The sequence below is a fragment of the Durio zibethinus genome, chromosome 10 (assembly GCF_047325235.1).
Source record: "Durio zibethinus cultivar Kanyao isolate XHJ-2024 chromosome 10, ASM4732523v1, whole genome shotgun sequence".
NCBI lineage: Eukaryota > Viridiplantae > Streptophyta > Magnoliopsida > Malvales > Malvaceae > Durio > Durio zibethinus.
In genome coordinates, this window is record NC_143171.1 from 9147385 (window position 1) to 9172747 (window position 25363).

At 29.7% G+C, this 25363-nt stretch overlaps 2 pseudogenes across 2 annotated transcripts; one reads left to right on the top strand and one right to left on the bottom strand.

Moving 5' to 3' along the window:
- Positions 1–19488: 19488 nt before the first annotated feature.
- On the bottom strand, positions 19489–22289 carry LOC111292704 (AAA-ATPase At3g50940-like; annotated as a pseudogene). Its single transcript, XR_016345732.1, has 3 exons — positions 21378–22289; positions 20504–20842; positions 19489–20307 (listed from the first exon to the last, which is right to left on the bottom strand). The product of XR_016345732.1 is annotated as an AAA-ATPase At3g50940-like (transcript).
- Positions 22290–22989: 700 nt separating this feature from the next.
- Positions 22990–25121, top strand: LOC111292175 (uncharacterized; annotated as a pseudogene). The gene is made up of 4 exons (XR_016345469.1): positions 22990–23518; positions 23924–24430; positions 24540–24570; positions 24706–25121. The product of XR_016345469.1 is annotated as an uncharacterized LOC111292175 (transcript).
- Positions 25122–25363: the final 242 nt, after the last annotated feature.

Sequence of the window (25363 nt, forward strand, 5' to 3'; positions counted from 1 at the left end):
ATTTATAAAATTCTCCAATAGTTTAGTAAAACCCATAAAAATTTAAATTCATGAAAAATCCTCAAATAGTTTGATAGGATTCATGAGTCTATTTTAGAAACCTTATTTTATTTTATTTTATTTTGAATAAATAAATAAAATAAAATTCATAAAATAATGTGTTGTTCAATTTAAAATAATAACTAATAGTAAACGATAAAATAATAGTAAAAAGAAATATATACATATATAATAAAATGAAAATAAAATAGGAAAAATAAAATCAAAATAGAAAATAACATGAAAAAAAGGAAAGAAAATACCTGCAATCAGGTCGGGTTGTGCAAGCGGGTTGGGGTGGTTCCAAGACGGGTTCACGCAAGTCCTAAGTTGCACGAAATGGTGTCATATTGGGGCATTATAAAAGGAAAAAAAATTTGCTTTTTCCTTAAATTACCTTAACTATTTCTCTTTTTTATTAGTTTTTTTTCCCCCTTCTCTCTAGATGACAGATGAACACCAATGTGAAAATTCCAAAATACAACAGAAAACCCAGTTTTCGACTGTCGGAATAGCCAAATATCGTCGGAATCTTCAACTCTTGGCTAGAAAATTTAAATAAAAAATTCAAACTTCAACCTAAATTTTCCAATTTTTTTCAAAATCCCAACTTTTCCAAATAAAACATGTAATCATGAAAGATTAAATCCTTTTAGAAACACAATCTCAAAACAAATTTTCACACAAACAGAACCTAAATCTACAAAAAATATCCTAACAAGAAAAAATAGAAATTTCCCTTACGCCAAAATTTTATCTTTTTTTTCTCCTTCGCCCTTTGTATGATTTAAGGTTCCATTTATAAAGTTCATTTTCACAGAGATTTTAAGGATTTCATTCAATCAAATCCCACAAATTGATTCAGGGTTTTATCAAAATTAATTCCCAGTCATTGCATGATTCCTAGCTTGGTTTTAAACCATGCCCTAATATGTTGATTCTCTTACCTTTAGAACCTTGATTTGATTTAAAGCTCTGACTTTGATCAATAAACGACCTGATTTTAGGATTAACATTCCTAGAAAAAATCATTATTTCTTTATCCTTTTTTGTTGTTTTTTTTTTAATTATCAAAGTCTTATTCATTTTTATTAAGGCAATAAACCAAAAAAAGATAATAATAAAACACCAAACGGACCAAAATTATGCTTAAAGCTCAAAATCATTTCACCATCCAATTAAACTGACTTAATTTAAAACCTAATGGGACTTTCGAAAACCCATCAAAACTAACAAAATCAAAACTGAGAATTCACATGTCCCAGACAAAACAGGGTATCTATACCTTAAAGTAAAACCTTAAAATAATATGAAGGCTTCTTTCTTAATCATTCTAAAATTGTTTAATAAAATAATCTATTTAAATAAAATTCATAACTTTAATTCAATTAATGATAAATTTCTATACACTTAAATATAAACTAATAAAAACACAAAACCTTTTCGTAAGTTCTCATTGGCCAACAATGTCTCCAATGCCTAAGTAATCTTTCCAATTTAATCTTCTAACTTCTCACAAACTAAGCAAACTTATTACTTACTTATATGTAAAAAAAAAGTAAAAAAAGAAATGAGCATACCACAGCTCAGTAGGTATACTCACACATTTTACAAGATCAAGTATCACTTTCATACATACCATATGGATTATTCAAAAATATTTGTCAAATCATAATGTCAAAATATTTCAAAATCATTATTATGTTAAACGTTTCATAAATTTATAAATTAATATCAAAACATGTTGATTCATAAATCATTGGCTATTCATGTTGTCATTCAAATATTGTAATCAAACCAAACAATTAATCAATTTTTAGAAATCATCATAAATCATCATTAGTTCTTCTCATAATCTTTTTCATAGTTTATCATTAGTTACGATATTATAACTTGTGACAAAGATCATATTGTGAATATCATCCTCATCATCATTACTAACTATTATAACCCATTAGTTAGAACTTTATGCTAATTACTATAACCCATTAGTCAGGACCATATGATCATGACTATGTTAATTACTATAACCTATTAGCCAAGATTGTAAAACTAGTTATAGTGTCAATGATTCTACTTCTTAGGAATATAAATTCATATCTTTCATAAAATTGTTCTTTAAACATAAATCAATTTCTTATTTCATTCATAAACATGATCCATTATTTATATAGCAAAACTCAAAATAATGATGTATTTTGTTTTATCCTATTTTCATATATCGAAAATAAAGAAATAAAATATTCACTCATTTAGAAACACACATATATCCATAGGTTCAAAAATAAGTAAACTATGTGAGATTTTACTTATCTCCTTTTGATTCCATCACTTAGCTTTTTTCCTAAAATAATTAATAGCCTATTTAAGGCCATTTCAATATATCAGAAATTGATCAACCTTTTTTAGGCTATTTATACTAAAACAACTGAATTACACAAAAGTTAATTCAACTAACTAATGCTAATAGCCTGACCTCTTTTCACTAAAATGTTTGTGATCGTATTTTAAGATATACAACTAATAATTAAGAATTTTTTTAATGCATTAAAAACTAGACTCAATAAATTTTCTAACTATATATGGCACACCTCGTAACTGGTTGTAAATTAATTGTAATAATTTTTGCAATTTACATCATATGCTATTGCTAAACAACATAACATACCTTCTAGTAAAAATTAGATATTTATTCATAGTAGACTCGGAATTTAGTTCCACTTATTTTGTTGGAAAGTAGACTCAATAAGCTATCTAAACATATATGGTTCAATTCGTAATTAAATGCATAAAAATTAAGCTAATTTTTGTATTTCCCTTATTGTTGTTGTTAGGCTACCTTCATATCCTTAAGTAAAATTAGACAACTCTTCATAGAAAACTCAAAATTAACTTCCGTTTGTTTCGTTGAAAAGTAAATTCAATGAACTTTCCAACGGTATATAAAAATTATAGTAATATTTTATCCCTTAATATATAATTTTGTCTTAATCCATTATTATAGATAATAACATCTCATCCAAAAGTAAAATTTCTCCTTTAACCTTTCAAACCCAAATCTTCACTTTCAACCTTTAAAATTCACTCAATAATCATCATTAAATCTTAATAATATGAAGAAAATGAAGCCAAATAATTTACCCAAATAGATCATGAAAATTAATGAGAGATTTCATAAATGTTTAAAGTTTTGCTCTTATAAACTTAACTTCAAATAATAACAATCAACATAATATTTTTTTTGAATAAAAAGATGACGTATACTCACCTTTAAGAGAGTAATTCGATTTAGCCTTTGATTTCAAATCCCTAACTTAAATTTTCAAGCTTTCTAACCCTAAGGAATATAAGGAAAATGAGTTTTCTTTTTTTTTTTTTTTCACATTAAACAAAGATGTCTAGGTTTTCTCTCATAAAAAATGTCGAGCCCAATTATCATTTCGGCTGGAGTATTACATTCTCTTTTCCTTATAAATAGTTTCGTCCTTGAAATTTGATTTACCTTCACATTTTATTCTTCAATTTCTTAAATTACTTTTCTTCTCTTATGGTTGTTTCGTTAAACTTTTATAATAGTAATCATTTTGTCTCAAAACTTGTTCTTTCAAATCAATAATTCGAATAAGATATTTTCTATATGTTAAAGCTTATATCATTTTGAATTTCTAAATACTTATACCCAACCACATAGCTTGGATCAAAAACATATTCTCTTAATATAAATATGTAACATATTATGTATACAAGATATTCGAGGTAGCAAGATTCTTTATATTAAACTCCATCCACTTTTCAAAGAACTTCAATTGTTGTTACATAATGTGGACTTAACCTTCTTTACTTTATAATCTTGGTAACACTTTTAATAGGTGTCACGTTTAAATAGAAATGATTACCCACTTGAAGTTACAAATCTTATCTCTAAATTCTAGTATAATTTTTTTACTTACTTTAAACTATTCTTTAATGAAAAATTTATCAACCATCTATTCCATAAATTTAAGAAATAAAAGTTTTTCATCTTTGTCCTTGTCCTTATCCTAATAAGTTTAAGACTAAGATCTATTTCCATACAAAACCTTAAAATGAGCCATTAAATACTTATGACTATTGTTACAAAAAAAAAAAAAAAGGTTTCTCTTCAAGTCATGACATAAGTATTGCTTAGAAGAATATCTATCAATGATAAAGCCTCAAGAACTAGAAGGAACACAAAATATTCATACCAAAAATCCATTAATCTTTATTATCAAAGATTCATCACTTTCTCAACTACTAATATACTAAAAATTTATAACTTAAACTAAATCAAGTTTTCACTGTACATTTTGATATCTCTTTCTAATAAAAACCGTTAAATTAACAATTAAATTAATTTTCATAACATTGTTTTATAACAAAAAAAAAATATATGTATACAAAATTTTAATGTAATTTGCTCCACACCGAATATCCATAACCATATAATCTTAGAGTTGAATAACAATATCAACAAATCCTTTAGGCATAAAAAGATATCAAATATTATTTTAATTTTTTTTTCTTCTTCATCGATAATATAAAATTTTCTATCAATTAACTATTGTCAATACAATGGATCATATCCATAAATTTATACTAAATAAATTCAAACATATATCTTTGGTTACCCAAGTTGTCTCTAATTTCAAATATTATTTTTTCAAATTTCATAGACCAATTATCATATAACCACTGATTCTTTACAATCCTCACAAATATCATAATATCTCAAATTTTCCTTTGAGCAAATGTATTGTTATAATCTCCAAGTTAGAGTTAAAACTTATGTGTCATAACCCTCGGTTAAAATCTATTATAGAATTCAAACTAATAAGAATTTCAAATATTTGAATTCGTGCCAAAAATATAATTAAGAACAATAACCAACTTCCTCACATTATTTCAAAAATTTTCTCAATATTTTTTAAAAGTAATCCACGCTCAAAATTACTATGTACACAAAATCATCATTAATTATTAACACCTAATCAAAATATGAACAATCTTTTGTACTTAGAATTTTTCAAAAATAATCCTTAACAACAACATATATATATTAATATTATAATACAATTACTCTTTCAAAATAAACTTCTTTGTCATTTTTTGCTAGATTTTTTCTCTAACCACTATTTAACTCATATCCACAAGGTCATAACATATAATATAACATATGTCTTGTATAATTATAATCAAAATTTCCATTAATATATTTTTCAATATTGTACTCCAATTAGAAACTATAATCATAAATTAATCGTATTGGCCATTAAGAGAATCCATTACACTTTAAATAGAAATATAATAATCAAGTTTCAAATCAATTATGCAAACTTCTAACTTATGTAATCAATTTTAAATACTTTTTTAATAAAATATAAAATCTACCAAATCAAGTGAATATCCTCATTTACATTTATAAAGATATTTATCACAATTATAATATTTTCAACTAAATCCATCAAGGCATTCTCTAACATTATAACCAAGAATTAATTACTTCAAAATTTTAAAATATCATTCAATTCCAACTCCAATATTCTGTACCTTTAATTCCAACAATATACTTTTTTATTCTTAACTTAGTTCGTAATTAAAGGTTCATTTAACTGTCATTGAATAACTTCAAAACTTCATTAAATCAAATATCGATCTTTTCTCAAATCCATAGGATGTTCATTGAACAATTTATTCTCTTTAATAATCTTTTGGCTCATAATTATGTCTTATTATAAGTCGAATAAAAAATCTATTCAACTTATAACATTACACTATGTCAAAATAACTAGATTTTCTCTTAACTATAAAATCTAAAAGTAATATATAAATATCAACAAAATACTTACACCTAGAATTTTTTAAATCATTAGGTCCCTAAAAATTCATTGAAACTTTAACTGCTCAAAATTCAACGAATCATTTACTTATACTCACCATTATAGTTTATGGATCAAACTTAAGTCTTTAGAATATCATCACATAATTCAAAGATCATCATCTAAGTTATTCAAAATCTTTATATAATATATAGATCATAACCATACTTTTAGAATATCTCTTTCAATCCAATGATCACAAGCTACTTCTTGAGAAAATCACTGTTAATCTAATTATCATAATTTAAACTCTTACAAAATCTTCAAAGATCAATAATAACCTAAGTTCCTAGAAAATTTTTAAAATCATAATATAGGCTCTTAAACATCCCACATAGTTCAAAGATTTCAACTTGAGCTTTTAGAAAATTTTCAAGAATCACAACCTAGGTTTTTAAAAAAAATCTCATCATAATCTAACTCTTAGAAATTTTTTAAAGATCATAACTTAGCTCTAATACTACTTTATGTCACCTTAAGAACAAGACCAACATAGGCATATTACCTTGAAAAAAAACCTTAAAGTAATATGAAACTTTCTTTTTTAATCATTCTAAAATTCTTTGATAAAATAATCTATTTAAGTAAAATCCATAACGTCAATTCAACTAATAATAAATCTTCATATACTCAAATGTAAACTAACAAAAATACAAAAGCATTTCGTAAAATCTCATTGGCCAACTATATCTTCAATGCCCAAGTAATCTTTCTAATTTAATCTTCTAACTTCTCACAAACTAAGCAAACCTATCACTTATTTATCTATAAAGAGAAAATAAAAAGGGAATAAACAAATCATAGCTTAACAAGTATAACCATACACACTTTACCAGATCAAGCATCATTTTCATACATATCATATAGATCATTCAAAAATATTTATCAAACATAATGTCAAAACATTTCAAAAATCATAATTATGTCCAATGTTTTGTAAATTTATAAATCAATATCAAAATATGCCAATTTATAAATCATTGGCAACATATGCTTTCATTTAAATATCATAATAAAAAAAAACCATTAAGCAATCTTTAGAAATCATCATTAGTTCTTTTCATAATCTTTGTCGTAGTTCATCATTAGTTATGATCACTATTATAACCCATAACAAAGGTCATATGGACAATATCATCCTCATGATCACTATAACTACTATAGCTTTATGCTAACACTATAACCCATTAGCTAGGGTTATATGACTATGGCTATGTTAACTACTATAACTCATTAGTTAGGGTTATACAACTAATTCTGGTATCGATGATCTCACTTTTCAAGTATGTAAATTCGTAGCTTTCATAAAATCATTTTTAAAATATAAATTAATTTCTCACTTTATTCATAAGCATGACCCATCATTTATATAGCAAAATGCAAATTGAATGTATGCTTTATCTTATTTTCATATATTGAAAACAAAAAAATAAAATTCTCACTCATTTAGAAATATACATATATATAAGTTCAAAAACAAGTAAAATGTGAGAAATTTTACTTACCTCTTTTCGAATCCACCATTAAGCTTTTCCCCCAAAATAATTAATAGTATATTCAAGGTCATTTCAATATATCAAAAATTAATCAACCTATTTTAAGGCTATTTATACTAAAATAACTAAATTACACAAGATGTATCTGAATTAACTATTGCTAATAGCCTGAACTCTTTTTATTAAAACAATTGTATCTCAAGATTTACAACTCGGATTTAAGATCTTTTTAGTGCATTAAAAACTAAACTCAATAATCTTTCTTATCATACATGGCTCACCTCGTAATTCCTTGTAATTAACTGCAAGAATTTTTGCAATTTACGTTATATGCTGCTGCTAAAAAACATGTATATCTTCTAGTAAAATTAGATATTTATTCATAGTAGACTTGAAATTTATTTTTGCTTATTTCATTCAAAGTAGACTCAATAAGTTTTCTAAACATATATAACTCAATTAGTAATTTAGTGTATAAAAATTGAGATAATTTTTGTATTCCTCTTGTCTTTATAGTCAAGTTAAATTAGACAACTCTTCATAGAAAACTCGAAATCAACTTCTGTTTGTTTCATTGTAAAATAAATTCAATGAATTTTCCAACGGATATAATTATCATAGTAATACTTTATCTCTTAATATAGAATTTTTTTTTTAATCCATTACTATAACTAATAACATTTCATCCAAAAGCAAAATTTTTCTTCAACCTTTAAAACCTAAATCCTCACTTTCAGCCTTTAAAATCCACTTAATAATCATTATTAAATTTTAATAACATGAAGAAAACAAAGTCAAATGGTTTACCCAAATAGATCACGAAGATTAATAAGAGATTTCATAAGTTTTTTAGGTTTTTCTCTTATAAATTTCAACTCTAAATAATAGCAATCAACATTATATTTTTCTTAAATAAAAAGATGACATATACTCATCTTTAGGAGATTAATCTGACTGTAGCCTTTGATTTCAAACCTCCAGCTTGATTTTTCAAGCTCTTTAATCCTAAAAAAGATAAGGAATATGATTTTTCTTTTACACGTTGAATAAAGATAGTTAGGTTTTCTCTCATAAAATATTTCAATATTCTTGTCTTTTAATAATTAATCTCTTATTTAAATTAATGAACTGTAATAATAATCTAACTCAATTATCATTAAGGTAGAAGTTTTATAACCCAAGCCAAATAAGAGTATCATGTGAGACACTATCAAAACATATTGGTTTGTCTATAAGGAAATGGATTACAAAAGACCTTGACTAAGAGTAATTTTAGTGCCGCACTGTCACATTGTTTTAGCTAAGGAACATACAGACTTGGACACTTTGCCTGCCCCTAGGTTTTTCTTAATGATGCATTAATAAATATTCATTCTTGTCTATCATAACGTATAAATCTAAAAATCTATAGCTAGATTTAATAAGAGGAGTCGTCACCAATTTTTTTTTAAGTGTGATTGGCCTCCCAATGAATTTATCCTTTTAAAGAATTTTTAAGCTTGACTAAAGGTCCCTAAATAATAGCATCTGACCTTCTAAATAGAACTTTGTTTGGAGTTTGGTTACATGTAAAAGGTTATAGCACCCCTACAATACCCATCCTAAAAGACAGTACCATTTAGTTTTAAATTATCCTAGCTATCATCACGATTCGAATGGTGTTTATTTTAATGTTTAAATATTAGAAATTGATTCTAAGACTTTTCATCAGTCTGAAAGAATTCTTAAAAATACTTTCTCAGCTCAAGAGTATTCAAGAATTTAATTTATTTTCATAAAGAGGCTCCATCGTCAAAAAGAGATTTAATCATTTTTTTATTTTTATTTTTATTGAAAATATATATAATTCTTCCACCATTTGGGTCAAAATTAAAAATATTTTCTCACCTAGAAATGACTTAGATAATCATCCATTTTTTAGTACTAAAAATTTCATCATCAGAATTTTTTTTTTGTTTTACAACATTTATTTCTAAATTTTTAACCATTTGGGTCTATTTAGAAATATCTTTTTTTTATTTATTCATCGCTTGCTTCTTAATCATTACAAAATAATATAACAACTATTTTTTTTTAATTCTCATCTAAATTCTTCCGTCATTTGAGTTGAATTTAGAAAAAAATTCTCACTTAAAAATTTTATAGAAATTAGCCATTTATAATTTCTAAAAATTTCAACATTGGATAATTATAATTTATTTTTAATAATTTATTTTTATTTTATAGTTTTCTTCTCTAATTTTCCTAAAAATTAATCATGCAAAATACTTTAAAAATAAATAAATAAAACAAAATTATAGCACAAAACAAAAATAAATAACAAATAAAAAATAAATACTAAAATAAGAACCGACTCGGCTCAGCTCGACTTAGCTCAGCTGGTGCGTGTGGCTCGACTGTAGGAAGAAAAAATGATTGAAAAGGCTGAGAATGGTGGCTTGGCTTGACTAGAGCTAAGAAGGCTGGGAGCGAGTCAAAGGCAGATTGAGTGACATAGGTCAGATCACCCACTTACAGACATGCGGATCCTAGACAAAATTAAACATCAAAACAATGTAGTTTCAATGGAGTATAAAATCCTAAAATTTGTTTTTTACCTTAAAATCCTCTTACATCCTCTCTCTATTTTTAATTTTTCTCTGATTTCTCTTTAAAAGTGAGATGAACTCTAGTTGAAGCTTTGTTGAATTTTGAAAAATGGCACTAAAATCTATAAAGTTTCACGAGGAGTTTTGCCAAAACTTAGGCTTGATCGTCGATACTGGGAATGATTGTCAGAAGGTTGTGAGAATTTGGATTTTTTGTCGGAAACTAGGTGGAATATGGAATTCTTCGTCAAAAAATACAAAAATTCTAGAAAATTTTCATAATTTTCTAGAACTTGTAAAACTCCTCAAAAATCACCAATTAGACCTCCAAAAAACCAAATCCAACTTATCCAAAACTAAATCTAAACCTCTGCCATAAGCATTTGTTTTTTAAAAAAAATTTTGGACTTGATTGCTTTCTATGTTTTTTACCTCTGATTTTTTTTTATATCTTTCTGCTGATCTCTTTTTTTTTATGAATTTCTTCTCTGATAATCCATCTGTTGATTCGTAAGTTAATTTATAGGAACACTTGGAGGAGTTTTTGATCGACTGTGATTCCATTTTTTATCAAATTTTTGTATTATCATAAAACGAGAATTTATTCTCTATAGATTTAATCTAACTTTAATTCTAATAACACCTATTTTTCTCATGGCAAAACATTTTTTCTTAAACTAAAAAGATAAATAAACTAAAAATAAAATAAAAATGAATTTTAAACCCTAGACAAAATGAGGTGTTTACAGCTATCTCTCTTTGTACATTTTCTGTGAAAAAAAAATTGTATAAAGATATAGACATCCATTATGTTCAAGTGTAGCTTAACAACAATTACAAAATTTCGAAACTCCAAATATTCAAAAATTGAAATATTCAAGAACTTCACAATTTGACAATTAGTAATGGAAGTTGCAACTCAAATATTCACAATTTGAGTTCAAAGAATCACCATTTCAAAAAGCAAAGGTTTGTAATTCAAATATTCGTAAGACTTTTAGATTCGTAAAAATTCAGATTCACAAGATTTCATATTTGCAAGATTTTCATATTCATAAAGATATTGGATTCACAAGAATTTGATTCTCAAAATTTTATATTAGCAAGAACTCAAATTCATAAAAATGTTTAGGTTCACAATACACTAAGATTCCTAAGAATTTTCAGGTTTACAAGAATTTATATTCATAAGATTTTTAGATTCATAAGGATTTCATATTCGTAAGAATTTAATTCTCAAAATTTTAGATTCACAAGAACTCATATTTGCAAGAATTTTCATATTTGCAAGACGTAAAGATTTACAAGATTTTTAGTTTCTCATTTAAGAGATTCACATCCAAAATTTAATTCAAAGATTCACATCAAAATTACTAGGCTCACATCTCACATTTAAAGATTTACAATCTAAAATTCTAGACATTCACACCAAAAAGTTAAAGATTTTTATTTGAAAAACTTTAGGGATTCATTTTCAAGATTTCAAAGATTCAAAAAATTTTAGTGTTTCATATATGATATTTCTCATTTAAAAACTTCAAGATTTCATCCAAAATTTCAAAGTTTCTCATTTGAGTTCAAAAATTCACATTTGATAAATTTTAGAGTTTCACATAAAAAAATTCAAGATTCTCATTTAAAATTCAAAGATTCTTATTTGAGTTCAAAGATTCATATTTGATAAATTGTGGAATTCATATCCAAAATTTAAAAAACTCTCATTTGAGTTCAAAGATTCACATTTGATAAATTTTAGAGTTTCACAATAATATTTCAAAAATTCTCATTCAAAACTTCTAGGATTTCATCCAAAATTTCAAAGCTTCTCATTTGAAAACTTTTGGTGACTCACATTCAATACTTCAAAGATTCTAATTCAAAAAACTTTAGAGATTCATACAAATTCTCAAGGTTCCCATTTAAAACTTAATGGCAAATATTCTCATTTAAAACTTAAAGATTCTCATCATTTTTAACATTAAAAATGCTCTTTTAAAAGGCTCTACAATTTTAGAATGCTAAATGTTTTTCTTATAAAACATTTTTTCATTCGAGGACTTCCAACCTTATCTTAAAAGCTTTTCTTAAAAAGTTTAAAATTGTTTATCATGAAAATTCTCAATCTTTCATCAAAGTTAAAGTTTTGTACATAAAGAATGTCATGATAATGATGAAAATATTTTCTTAATGATGCAAATGCAATAATTTAGATTCTCACTAATTCAAATGTCATATTCTAAATTATGATTCAAATATTAACTACATGATGCAAATGCATGGCCAACCAAGATTCAAATATTCACCAAATTATATGCATGTATTGTTCAAACAACAAAGTAAATACAATGCATGTAATGCAAATGTCACTACATTAAGGTCATGAAATTCTAATTAATTATGGAAATATGGTTCTCAAGACTCCACCATCTCTTTTTTTTTTTTTTTAGCTTCTCAGCACTAATAATTTCAGAATAAATTTTGTCCATTGATCCACGTTATGTCTATCATTTGATCGTAACTCATAGGTTATGTAGACCAATCTATCACCATATTCATCACATGGTCACCACATGTGTACTTTCAAATCATCTTCTCAGGTTTCTTCAATCTTTTTCATTTTTTTGCCCTAAACATCTTGGATTTCTTTTCAAATGAAGGTATGAATCTTTTATGAACATTATCATTCATTAATTATTATTTCAAATTATGACAAATATAATGCAGTCATACATTTCATCGATTTATTATGGTGATGCAAAAATAACAAAGTATAATGTGAAATGGGAAGAAATACAATCAATATAAGAATGAGTCTAGAATAAAAATAAATAGACAAAGGAACAAACTAAAAGCATATCATTGGGGATAAGTATTTAATGATACAACAATGTCCAAACAATGAATATTTAGATAATTCTTAACATTAATCTCGAATTCTTTTTAAAAAAACTCATTCCATTGACTTTCAAAATCATTTTAAGCTCATTAAACTTTACCCTAGCTTTGGAAGATCTTTAGATGTCTTTGATCTTCCATATATTTGACTGCCCATCCAGCTTTCAACTTAAATATTTTTCTACGTAAATTGCCATTTTGAATTTTCAATTTGAGTCTTCTTTTTCTTTTTCTTTTTTTTCATTTTTTTCACTTTTTCATTTTTCATTTTTTCAGTTTTTCAATTTTTCAATTTTTTTATTTTTTATTTTTCATTCTTTATTTTTTTATTTTTGTATTCATCCATTATTGATATCTTCCACAGATCAATCTCTAAAACACAAGAACATAGCACGATTCCATTGCTCTATCACAAGCATGCCTTAACTCAATACATGATTATTCAATTCGAGCATTCACATTTAATTAAACTGGACTTTTAAAAGTTGTAATGTAGGTTATGGTGAGGGATTATAAAATAAATGGATAAAATAGGCTTAAAATATATATTTACATGGTTCAAAACCAAAGGATCATTACTCATCATGTGATATAGCTTGATACTTTACCCCATTTCACTACTTTTCTTTCTTTTTTCATTCATCTTATTCCTTACAAAATGATTCTCATTACTTTGCTCCAAATCATTTGTGGCACTCATTTTTTTTTGTAAAAAGGGTTTTTTTTTTTTACTCTCTATCTTTGAAACACTTTTTGTAATCTTTTGTCCCTTTCTTTTTTCAAGTATGTTCTTCTCAAATTTTACCCTCAGTATAAAGGGTGATCCTTGGTTGAGGTTCTTTAAAAAAAATCATAATAAACTCAAAAGGGTAGTAATAAATGATTTTATGAATGATAAAATAAACATGATCATTTTTCATCTCAAACATGAATGTTTTCTTTGAAAATCATCTATTGAACAAAGACAAACTCATAGATCATTATAAATGACTGCATATCTTCAAGACATATCTATTTTATATCTACTAGCAGCCAACTTCTTTTGCTCAAATAGTCTCCACAAATCAATATGAATAAATTCTCAAAATTAAATCCTAGAATTATTACTATCATTGTCTAAAAATTCATCATTTGAAATTTGAGAATGGGAATAAAAAAATAAGCAAAAAACCAAGAATGAAATGATAGTTTGAATGAAATAGACAATGTAATGAAATGCGTTAACTTGTCTTTTATTAAAATGACAAAAAATGAAATCTTATTACATAAAAAAAATTCTAACATTACTTTGACAGAAATCTTAAAATGACAAGCAACTTTTAACCAACATTAACATTTAACAAATTTTTCAAAATGATGCCTCTATATGATCAGGAGAAGGGTTTTTATTGATATCTGGCTCCTCTAATTCATCGAAGTTCACTAAGTCTTTTCAGATTAAACTTTGTATTTTGTGTTTAAAAGTAGGGCAAGTTTCAATAGAATAACCTATGTTCCCATTATAGTAATTACATGTGGCATTAGCATCATACCATTTAAGATAAGGTGGCTTCAATGGTTTTAAAATAATTTGAGATACCAAGTCATTCTTAACCAATTCTGAAAATATCTAAGTATAAATCATAAGGATAGGATCAATGTGGGTCATTTCTTGGTTATTTCATGATCTCCTTAAACTACTCGTTTGGTTGTTAGGCTTAAACCCATATACAGGTATTTGAAATATTGGTTGGTAAGTTAGTGGGTAAGCTGGTTGTGAACAGGTTGGTAAGAGGCTCGCACAATACCATTAATTATGGAGTAGTAAGCAAAATGAACAGGTAATGGATATGGAGCATAGCTTCTAAACTATTACCCATCAAAATTCATAGCTTGAGCTTTGGTTTTTTTTTTTTTTAGATAACTATCTCTTTTTGGTAGTGGTGGTCTCTTTTTCCTTAAACTTACCACTTTTTATGTCATTTTCAATAATTTCTCCTAAAATGACCATATCAGTGAAGTTTTTCATTACATTTCCTATCATTTTTTCTAGTAAGAAGATTTTAAAGTATTTACAAACAGCACCATAGTCGCTTTTTTAGTCAAAGGTGGATGAATTTGAGTATTTATGTCCTTTCACCTCTGGGCATACTCTTTAAATGATTCAGTTATCTTTTTTTCATATTCTATAATAAAGATTATTGGAGCTAGATCTATTATATGTCGATACTGATTGATGAAGTCGCGAGCCATCTCGCTCTAAGAGTAAATGCAAGTCCTGTCCAACTGGATATACCATCTAGCAACAGAGTTAGTAAGGTTACCCTAGAACACATGCACTAGCAGCTTTTTATTATTAGCATAGGTAGCCATTTTTCAATACTACATGGTATTATAGGTCATTGGACATTTTGTACCATCATTTTTTTCAAACTTCAATACTTTGAACTTCGGAAGAATAACAATGTCTGAGACTAAACAAAGATCAACAACATCCGGGAATCATAAAAACCAATTCTCTCCATTGCTTGTAACCTTTCCTCAAGCATATTTATCTTTTTGTCAACTATTGAATTCCCTAACGACTCGACTGCTTTTATTTTTAATTTCTCTTTTTCCTCAAAACTATCTAAGTTAGGGATTTAGATTAGCTCTACTGGCTTCTCAATAAAGATAGGATTTACATAACTCTAGTAATGTCTTGGATTGAAGTCAATGACATTTCAGGATATGTATACCCTCCAGGGTATGTGAATTACTTCAAAAGAATGCCCTGTATGGACTGGGCTTGAGACAGACCATAACTAGGAAGATAAAGAGAATTAACAACATCTTGTAAGGGATGGTCTTATAGGCTAGCATTTTTTTCTACACTTTTTCCTTTATTTAATTTATTGAAGGCTTTCAAAATCTTACTCAACTCCTATTCAAGCTTCGCTTAGGCTTTCTCTATCTTCTCAAGACAATAGGCATTATCCTATTTTATTTATCTGGCTCTGGTTCTGGTGTTGTACTAATGGTGAATAGGTTGAATTGGATTCTTAGACGGTAGAGTTATCTTTGAACCTTATGTACCATAATTAGTATGCTAATGTTATTAATCTAACTTTTTTTAAGAATCTTATATGTATGAATGAATGAATGCATAAACAATGTATGAATGCATGTACTGATGTGTCACATTATGATGCATAGATGAATGCATAAGTTAGTGATATTAGAATAAAAATACAACATACAACAACTTAATCAATAAGGATCAAATAACATTTATCATGAAGGTGATATGAATGAAGCTTAAAAGATCCACTCATATGTCTTAGTTAGGGTTACATTCTAATGATGGGTAGATATAGCTCTAGCCTAAGGATAACTTCTTATGTTTTACCACATGTGGTTTGGGTTAAATCTAAAGGTTTCCAAATTATTCTCACATCATTGTCTATTACAGACTAGTAAAACCCTTCAATCATCCCCTATCATAGGCAACAAACGATAAGAATTTAATTTGTGTGGGAGTATTTTTGTAGCTATTACAGATATTATCATCTCACGAGAGCATAAGTATTTTACTCCCTTCTAAGAAGGATAAAGCCTGAATATAGAGCTCATGTGTTACACATGCATATAATGTGTGTGTGAAAGAATATATATCTTTAGTCCTAATATTCACAAGCCAAATCAAAAAATAAAAAAACGAAAATAAATGCAAACAAAAATGGTCACCAAGCAAACCAAAAAAATTATAATAATTCAAAATTAATTAATGGCCTGACTCTTAGTGTCTCCAGTGGAGTCACCAAATTTTCATAACGTATAGATCTAAAAATCTATAGTTAGACCTAACAAAAAGAGTCGCTACTAATATTTGTTAAAGTGAGATTGACCACGTAATGAATCTATCATTTTAAAGAGTTCCTAAGCTTGATTAAGGGTCCTTAAAGAATAGGTTCTGACCTTTTGAATAGAACTAAATTCAAGAGTTGGGTTACATATAGGGAAGGTTGTAGCACCTCTATAATGCCCTTCCAAAAATATGGTACCATTTAATTTTAAATTATCCTAGCAATCTTGGTTCTAATAGTCTTTATTTTAATGTTTAAATATTGGAAATGGCTTCTAAGATTTCTCCATCAATCTAAAAGAATTCTTAAAAATACTTTCTCACTTTAAAAGTATTCAAAAATTCTATTTGTTTTCTTAAAGAGGCACCGTTGTCGAAAAAAGATTTAATCATTTTTTCATTTTTTTATTGAAAATATATATAATTCTTCCACCATTTAGGTCAAAATTAAAAATATTTTCTCACCTAAAAATATCTTAGATAATCATCCATTTATGATTACTAAGAATTTCATCATCATAATTTATTTTTATTTTACAAGTTTTATTTCTAAATTTTTAACCATTTGGATTTATTTAAAAATATCTTTCTTCTATTTATTCATCACTTGCTTCTTAATCTTTAGAAAAATAATATGATAACTATTTTTTTTAATTCTCATCTAAATTCTTCCACCATTTGGATTGAATTTAGAAAAAAATTCTCACATAAAAATTTTATAGAAATTAGTCATTTGTAATTTCTAAAAATTTTATCATTAGATAATTATCATTTATTTTCAATATTTTATTTTTATTTTATAGTTTTCTTCTCTAATATCCCTGAAAATTAATCATGCAAAATGCTTTAAAAATAAATAAATAAAACAAAATTATAGCACAAAACAAAAATAAATAACAAATAAAAAATAAATACCAAAATAAGAACTGGCTTAACTCGACTCATATGGTGCGTGTGGTTTGGTTGTAGGAAGGAAAAGTGGCTGAAACGGCCCAAAGTGGTGGCTCAACTCGATTGAGCTAAAAAGGCTATGAGCGGGTCAAAAGCGGGTTGAACAGCGTAGGTCGAATCACCCACTTGCAGACACACGGATCCTAGATAGAATTAAATGTGAAAACGACATAGTTGCAGTGGGGTATAAAATCCCAAAATTTGTTTTTTCCTCAAAATCCTCATGCACCTTCTCTCTCTTCATTTTTTCTTCGTTCTCTCTCTAAAAAAGAGATCAACTCTAATTGAAACTTCACCGAATTTTAAAAAACGATGCCAGAATCTATAAAGTTTCACTGAAAGTTTTGCTAAAACCTAGGCTTGATCATTGGATACTAGGAATGGTCACCAAAAGGTTGCGAGAATCTTAGTTTCTTGCCGAAAACTAGCTAGAATCTAGAATTCTTCACAAGAAAATTCAAAACTTTTACAAATTTTCAGAATTTTCCAATTTTGTAAAACTCCTCAAAAATAACTAATTGGACCTCCAAAAAACCAAATCCAACTCTTCCAAAACTAAATCCGAAACTATGCCAGAAGCTTTTTTTCTAAAAGGAATTTGGACTTGATTGCTTTCTGTATTTTTTGCCTCTAATTTTTTTCTATTTTGTTCTGTTGATCTCTTGTGTTATTTTTCTAGAATTTTTTCTTTAATAATCCATTTGTTGATTTATAAGTTAATTTATAGGAACACTTAGAGGAGTTTTTAATTGATTGTGATTCCATCTTTGATCAGATTTTTGTATTATCATGAAACTAGAATTTATTCTCTACAGAATGAATTCAACTCTAATTCTAATAACATCCATTTTTCTCATGACAAAACATCTTTTTATTAAACTAAAAAAAAAACTATAAATAAAATAAAAATGAATAAATCTCAGATAAGATAAAATGAGGTGTCTACATTGTCCCTATCTTTAATTTTCTTTATGAAGTTTCTTTATCTTGCTTTTGACGTTTGTCAATACCTTTGATTCACGCCGGAAATTGAATTTACAAGGTTTGATGAATGATAAAACCTGTGTGAGGCTGGGTGAACCCCAATGTAGGTGCGGTAGGAGGTGATCCAGATGTGTGTGGCGTGAAAACGCTGCAATGTTCCTGCAGGGAGTCACTTTCTAGCCACGAGCCTCCCATTTTTGTACTAAAAGCCCTAGAGTTATAATATAATACAGTGGAATCAATTAAGCAGAGGAAGCTTTAGTACAGTTAAGGGGAGGAAGCTTTAATACAATGAAAAAGAGGAAAGTTCAAATTCAGAGTTCATTAATTTAATCTTTTATCACTTAGGCAAAAGACAAAATGAATAAAAGTTTCTTGCTTAATATATAGATATGGACTTGACTCTGGACGTGGCTTAATGATGAAACTGAAGTTTTTGGAATTAAATAATGTGATGTTTATTTTAATTAAAAGATGCCATTATCATGCCTAATAAAACAGTAAACCACTAAACCAGCTACACTAGAAAAGACAGATGAAGAGGCTGCCTGATCCATGAAGAGGTATCTATCCCATTTGTAGAGCCAAACGGCACTGCATCTAATCTATATTTGCAATTACAGTTGGTGGCCGTGGTTTTGGCAGCTCTATGAAGGGGGATTTGTTTCATTCACCACCAGTTGATGAAGAGCTGTTCATTTCTGCTCCAATTTGTCCTCCCCCTAAAAAGGAAAGTTTAAAAGCCCTAAAAATGAGAAATTTCAGAGCAAGAGTTCCAAGGCAGAACTGGAAATTAGATCTGTTGGTTCGTATAGTTATCTTTAAAAGTGATATTTAATACTTTTGAGATTCATATCAACACTTGCAACCTATTTTTAGATTACAGTCTCCTTTAAAAAAAATTCCTAGGCAGATGCTAAACCTATCCAAAAAACTACAAAGAAATAAATGGGACAAATCAAAAGTAATGCCAACTCACTAACAATGTCAAAAATAAAAAATAAAAAATAAAAAAGGGGAAAAAAAGAGCAAAAAAGCATGCTCTATATAGACAAGGAAGTGGATTTGTGAGTCATCAAAGTGTCATTATGAGATCCCCCTTTTGATTAAATTGTCAGCGAAAATCTTCAGTTAATGAAAAAGAGAGTATTTTGATAATGCAACCCATTTAATATTTGACCAAAAAGATCTCCAAATTGGCCTTAGAATCTGTGAGATATTTACCGAGGTTCTTATATTTTGGCCTTAATTTTGGCTAGTTTATTCAGAGTCAGACTGGATTTCTCTTGCAGTACCATTATCGCTTCTTTTTGTTTCAGCAGCACCTTCTCCATGTCTTCAATGACCTCTAGGATATTATGCCCAGAAGATTGGCCCTGGATCAAATCCTTCTTGTCAAAGTTGTTGCTACCTTCGTCTTCCAGTCTATTCTCAGTTACATTTGACTCTGTTGTGGCCCCCTGTTTATCGGCTGAAACATCAGGGTTGCGACCTGGAGACTTTATATTGTCCATACTAGTTTCATTGGATGGTAAACGAAGAGAAATTGAGGATTCCTGGACCTGGCAATTTGATGGACGAGAATAAGATGAAAGATGCCCGGAACTAACTTCAGAATTGCCATCTGCAAGCAACTGCAGAAAACACCCAATCAACCACATTGAACATGAGGGAGATAGCATGTGACATTAAGAGCATAGAAGCCATGTTCTTTCCGAGTAATTTGCACTCATCAAGCAGTAAACCAAAATAAGTCACAATGAAAAGCAGTTCAGAAGGGACTGAGTCTAAATAGAACTACGAATTTCCTAAACTAATGTTCGTATTTACCTTTACCTTAAGATGCTTGATAAGACCCTCGAGAGAAGCCTTAGGATCCCTAGTCTTCATCAGTTCACCAGCAACTTCTGCGGGGGAAACTTTAACCTCTGGTAGAAGCTTTTCAATTTGATGAAAGAGACTGTGATCAGAAATCTCCAAATACTTCAAAGCAAGTTGCTTGAAGGCTGAGAAAGTGCAGGTGAGGTAGATGTGCATGTCCATGCGACCAGCTCGAAGTAATGCAGGGTCAATCCGATCTTTGAAATTGCTAGTAGCGACCAGAATCTTTCCCTCCCCACAGCAGGATAGAATACCATCAAAGAAGTTCAAAAGTCCAGAAAGCGTCACCTGTGAGGATGACATGAAAGATGGACAATCATTGGACATAGCTAAAATTAAAATTTGGAGCTATAAATCAATCGCTCCTGGACTGCATATATTATTATATTCCTTCCTGATTAAAAATCAAAGAAATGTAACCAGGAAATTCAGAAAAGGTTTTTTCATTTCTTTAACCAGGAAATTCAAATCGTACCCTTGGATCCATAATATAGAGGCTAGAGCAAGCATATGTTCATGTGAACCAATAAAACAAATCTAAAGAAGTTGAGCTCTTTAAGAACATTGACCTTTTAATAACCCCAATTTCAATGAATTCACCACGGAATACCATCATGAAACTTGATATCAAGTTAATTCAGATTTCAGAATTGTACATATTGTTAGCCCCATTTCCAGTTCAAGACCATTATTCTACCCCATAAACATCAATATCCAGTAAAGTCCAAATTTATATATTTTTTGGCCAATAAAAGTCCAAGCTTATTTTGGTTATGTAAAATTGTATTATGATTGCATAATTTGCATTATCTCAAAGACTAACCTTGTTCGGCTGCTGAAACTTTATAGGTTGCTCTATCCCTGATTCTCTGTTCTGCAGCTTAATAGAGCAGTCTAAATCTTCTATCACAAGAATGGAACGATGGGCCATGCTAAGTAACAAATTCTGTAGAACAAAATCTGAGGATACAGCTGAGAGATTCAAATTATAGATATCAAATTTAGATGATTAGCCATAGCAGCAATCAAGCTAGACTTTCCGGTGCCTGGAGGCCCTTAAAGCAAGTACCCTTCCATACTTTGCCAATCTGTTTGTAGTATTCCTTACTATTCATGAACCTGTCGAGATCCTCCACAAGTATCTTCTTGAGATCACCATTCATAGCCAAGGTCTCAAACGTCATGGGATGCTGAATTATCATAGGTTTTGGAGTCCAAAAATCATGAGCAGCCATGTGGAGCTTCACCACCCGGTTTCTCTCGTTGATCCTGTTGGCTCTTTCCAGGATGTGTGGCAAATAAGACCTGGTGACCATGTCCTTGCAACCTTTGTGAAATGAAAGCTCATACCATCTGATCTCGTGCTTCGACCTTCCTTGGCTATATTCAGAGAAGTACTTCCATTTCATTGGTACATTTTCAAAGACATCAATGATTTCAGAGTTCTTCTCCATAGAAAATGTAAGATTCCTCACGTTCTCAGTCTTTTCTACCGTCACGAGACGGATTGAAATGGTGGGTAGTGATTCTACAAGGTAAAGATTTGCAGCCTCAAAAAGTTGGTTCATCTTTGAGCTTTAATAGTCTCGAAACACCATGGTCTCCTCTGCAGTGAAATGGCTCGTCACTCCTCAAAGCGTGAAGAGATGTATAAGCGCAGCCTTTCAGGCAGGTACTTGTAGAGAGGGCTGCGGATCAGGGCAAAGGAAGCCAAAAACGCCCCCAACAAGTTCATGATCTTGCCTTTGCAAATGCTTTGTGCATCAAAGCTTTGATGCTTTACACCACAAATCCTCAACGTCACAGTTTTAAATGAGAAGTTCCGACTTTCCAGTCTCCAACTAAACTAAACTAAACATTAATTAAGGATGTTTTTTGTTGCTTTGAAGAAAAATGGAAGAAGAAAGGTCGGCGTTTTCCACTATACAGTGACTAGAACATGGAGTTCTGGACAAATGATCGGTCTTTTTTTATCTGATACAGCAATACCCACAAAGCAGATTTGACATACGTTGAACTTAAACCATGTTACTGCCAATAATCAATTGGAGTGTCGTTTCTGAATCATAAAAACACTCAAGCCTTGGCTTAATCCCGAGCGCACTGCACTGGATTAGCCAATTTTATTTTTACCTCCTCACCATTCAATATGTACATTGACTGCAAAGTCCAGGCGCGAGCAAACTATTGTAACTCGGGAATCTTGATTTTTTCGCCATATCATAATGAATATTGAGCTAAATTTTGATTTATTTTGCCGCTCTAGGCTCTAGTCAGATGTCTAATGTCCGTCCTTATTTGAGGATAATAGCCACTCTCTTAGAAGAAGCTAGTTTCTTGGGCCAAAAAAGAGATGGGTCAGAGTCTTGAAACGAAATATAGCCCACATAAACCACCACCTTACAACATCGGCTTTAAACCAAAGACAGGTTAGACTGTCGGTCCTCATCTCTGTTCTGGTTTTGGCCCTGTCTGAGAAAGAATTTTCTGTTTCACCGTATTGATTGAATGCGCTCGATCCCGACTACGAAGGCTTCGCTATAATTTGCAGCAATTTCAAATTTCTACTGGGTATCCCCTCCTTTTCTTCAGCTTCCAAAGCAACAAGCTCGTTAGTCCTAGCTCTTTCTATTCTTTCAGCTACATATAAACAAACGAAGAAAGGGTACGAGAGAAAGAGAGAGGGGAGGAATGGGAGAAGGGAGAGAAGGAGACTGGGAAAGCAGCGGTTGCAAGAACTGGAACTACGCTTTTAGATCTTTCTGTAACATTTGTAAGCAGCCTCTTCTTGTTGACACTAAAACTCCAGCTGACTCCAAGTGGCTTCCTCGTATTGGTGATTGGATCTGCACTGGCCAGTTTGTACTTCTCTCCAAAACCTTTCTTGTAATGGTTTTTTCTTATCTCTTCTTGGCTGTGTTTACTCAACTGGTTTTGCTTTTTATTCTTTTTCTTCTTCTGTTTTAATTCAATTATTGAGCTTATGAATATATATCGAAGGTGGGTTTTTTTTTTTTTTATAACGGTTGGGTTCTGGAGTTTATTTTGGATCTGAGTTTTGATAATAAGTTGGGGTTTCATTAGCTGAGATGGAACAAAGGGCATGTCAAGATAAGATATTACTTTTCCCAAGTAAAGATTTGCAATGTGCTTTTTTTAAACAATGACTTGAGGGAGCTTTATTGAGCTTGTTTCTGCATTAGTTTTGTTAATTTGCCATAAAGCAACTGTTTGTATATCATTTGTCGACTAAGTTGCCATTGGGAAAGCATAATCCTTTGCCGTCGTCTGTTTATGAATGCAACCTGTTGAATGAATATACTGATATCTGCTTTATGAAGTTAGGGTTAGGAAATCAGTATCAATTAGGTTGAGTGGTTTGTGTTTTTTGTATGTGTACTTTGGCATGCGTATACTTGGCTTCCTTGCCTTCTTCGTGGCTGCATTGTGGGTTGGGATATGTGTGGCAATGGATCAATAGGTTGCACTAACAACAATTATGCATCAAGAAAAAAGTGCGGGCAACCAAAGGAGGTAGCAGCAATGCCAGCAATTGCAATGCCTGGAGCTTCTCTCCCAACTTATTCACATTATTTTGCCAGGGCCCCAGGAGCAGTGGAACAAAAGATGAATGTTGGATTTGTGGGCAGTGTTGCTTTCTAACAGTCGCTTCCTTTGAGTTCCAACTGGTCTGTATGTGGGGCTGATAATTATGGACTTCAATTAGCTTCTTCTACATGGCCTGTAGCTGGAAACCAAACCCCTGGGATTCCATATGTGAATTCTGGTAATCAGGCTCTTTCTGTACTGAAGGGATGGCGAAATGGTGACTGGATTTGCAGCTGTGGCTTCCATAATTACTCTTCACAGTCACAGGTCTTATCTTACTGCCTAAACTGGATTCAACATTCTTCTACATGATTGTATCAAATTCTACAAAACATACCATTTGTTACATTTCTGATCTAGTCTGGTATTTTCGCAGTGCAAAAATTGCAATGCATCCATACCACCAGGTACTTCTGACTCTGGCCTGTGAAGCAACATTTTCTTTGTTTTGCTTTTAATGCTAGATTTGATCAACTGGTCGGTTCTATTACCAGTAACCAGGTCTCTGCATCCTTTTTATTTTCCTTTTTTGGGTTATAAAGCACTTGGAACCAAGAGATTAGCATCTGAGGAATTTGTACATGGCTGGGATAACAAAAGATTGAATTCAGGACATGTAAGGAATCAGTTTCTGTTGTGGCATGTACTCCTGAACTACTTTATTCCCCCTTACTGGGTTTGCGAGGTAATGGTGAGCCGCAGTTTTCCAGATTTGACCAAATGGCAGGAGCCACCAGCAACCTTAACTTGTAACATATCCTCCCTATCCCAGTCTAAACCCTGGTGTAGCTTCAAATTGGCAGGCACCCATCCCTTTCCTTATCAAGCTGCAACACCAACCCTTCTTGGAAAAGGGTAAATTTGGACCAAGTTGCCGCTTATGTACATGCTTGTCATTTATCTTGAACAAATTAGTGATTCATTTATGAGGATATATGATATTTTAATCTTTTCTCAACTTATGGCAATGATATCAAATCTTTCTTTTTTTTTTTTTGTTCAATCCTTTAATCTTTTTGGATCTTGCAACTGATTTTTAATTTCCAGAAGTACCTCTGAGATTAATTTAGGTTGCTTCTAGAGTGCTATTTTTAGCTGTCTTTCGTCTAATTGATTGTATACTTCAAAGAAGTATGCTAAAATGATTGTGACTTAGTTGATACACTATTATGAACTGTATTTAAAATCCAATCAGATTGC